The sequence below is a fragment of the Phalaenopsis equestris genome, unplaced genomic scaffold (assembly GCF_001263595.1).
Source record: "Phalaenopsis equestris unplaced genomic scaffold, ASM126359v1 Scaffold000364, whole genome shotgun sequence".
Lineage (NCBI taxonomy): Eukaryota > Viridiplantae > Streptophyta > Magnoliopsida > Asparagales > Orchidaceae > Phalaenopsis > Phalaenopsis equestris.
This window is the reverse complement of record NW_018164806.1, coordinates 25,186-27,389: the sequence shown is the minus strand read 5'-3', so window position 1 is coordinate 27,389 and position 2,204 is coordinate 25,186.

Genomic DNA, 2,204 nt, shown 5'->3' with positions numbered 1-2,204 from the left:
ACAGTTCCAGTTCAGATACAGTGCAGATGAATTTAAAACATCATCCAGAAACAACTGAGAGAGTTGAAGGTTCAAATCCAGCACTTGGTGATTCCATTCCAGATGATCTGCAGAATTATAATCTACCCAGAGACAGACAGACACACCAATATAATACCTCATAGCAAATTGAGTTATGATGACTTGGTCTCTTGTGCACTTCTCATCTGCAGCGATGATCCAACCACTTTTTAAGGAGCTATCACTAGCCAGGAGAAAGAGAAATGGATGGGTGCAATGGTTGAGGAAATGGAGTCTTTGCAGAAAAATCGCACATGGGAGCTAGTTCAGCTTCCTGAGGGAAAGAAGGCTATTGGTTGCAAGTGTGTGTACAAAAGGAAACCAACAGTATCGGAAAAAGAAGAGGAAAAGTTCAAGGCTCGACTGGTAGCACAGAGATTTTCACAGCAGAAGTGGATAGTATATGATTAAATTTTTGCTCCTGTGGTCAGACATACTTCAATCAGGGCAGTGCTTGCATTAGTAGCTATTTGAGATTTGCATTTGGAGCAGATAGATATTAAAATTGCTTTCTTGCATGGTGATCTGGAGGAGCAGATTTACATGGAATGGAGCAGCCAGAAGGGTTCACTCAATCTGGACACGAGCATCTGGTTTGCAGGTTAAATAAATTGTTGTATGGGTTGAAACAGTTTCCAAGATAATTGTACAAGCTTATGTGAAGAGCCTTGATGATCATTCTATTATTTTTTATGTTACTGTATGTTGATGATATACTGATTTCTGCAAAGAATATGAATGATGTCTGTGGTTTGAAAGCTTTATTGAGCCAAGAATTTAACATGAAAGACTTGGGGCCTACGAAGAAGATTCTTGGAATGGAGATTCATCGAGATAGAAACTCAAGACGATTATGTTTATCTCAACGAGGTTATGCTGCGAAAGTTTGACATGTTTGAGATAAGCAATAGCACCCCTTTGGCAAATCATTTTAAGCTTTCTTCAGAACAGTGTCCTAAGACATACATAAATCGAAGGCATGGCAAGGTTCAATATGCCAGTACAGTTGGCTGCTTAATGTATGCAATGGTATGTACTCGTCATGATTTGACTCATGTTGTTAGTCAAGTCTGCAAATATATGGCTAAACCTGGAAGGCGACATTGGGAAGCAGTCAAGTGGATTTTCAAGTATCTGAAGGGTACTGTAGGACATAAAATTATTTTTGGCAGTCAACAAGATGATTCTTCAGTTGTGGGGTATGTTGATTGTGACTATGTTGGTGATCTGGATGGCAGAAGGTCTACAACTGGGTATGTGTTTACTCTTGGTGGAGGGTTTATATGTTGGAAATCAATAATTCAGTCTATTGTGACATTATCTACAATTGAAGCTGAGTACATGACAGTAGCTGAAGCTACTAAGGAAGTCTTATGACTTGTTGGGTTAGTAAAGGAATTGGGCATTGAGCAAGGTGAAGTTCAGTTGCATTGTGACAGTCAGAGCGCTATTTATATGGCTAAGGACCAGGTGTACCATGTGAGTACCAAGCACATTAATGTCAGGTATCACAAGATCAGAGAATTGATTGCTTCTGGTGAGATACTGTTGCAGAAGGTTCATATTGATGAGAATGCAACTGATATGTTGACCAAACCAATTACTATCAACAATTTCTTGCATTGCTTGGACTTATTGAATGTTTGCAGTTGTTAGAGAAGCTTCGTGGCCCAACTCACAGTGGTGCAGATGTAACTCTCAGGTATTTTTTCTTCTAAGGGGTTGTATATTCGTCAAGGTGGAGATTTGTTATGGCATTGCTCATATACCATATAGGGGCAGACGATAGAATGAAACAGAGCGGAAGAATTTGTCCAAATCGGAAAGTTGTGTTATGTGGGTTGGGGGTGCAAGGGCAACACCTCGCGGTACGGTATAGGGGTAATGTTGCAATTACATATTGTGCTTATGACTTACTTCTGGGGTTATAAATAGACATGTCAGTAACCCCAGGAGACATCCCAAATTCTGTAATTTTTTTTCTGAATTTTGAAAGGAACTCATCGCTCTGCTCCTGAGAACGTATGCATCTTTGCCGAACCTCGTTAAATCTCTGTGAGTTCATTTGGATTTGTGTCGATTCCTGTTTTTCTTCGCCCTAATTTCTCAACATATATATATATATATACGGAAGAATACAAACA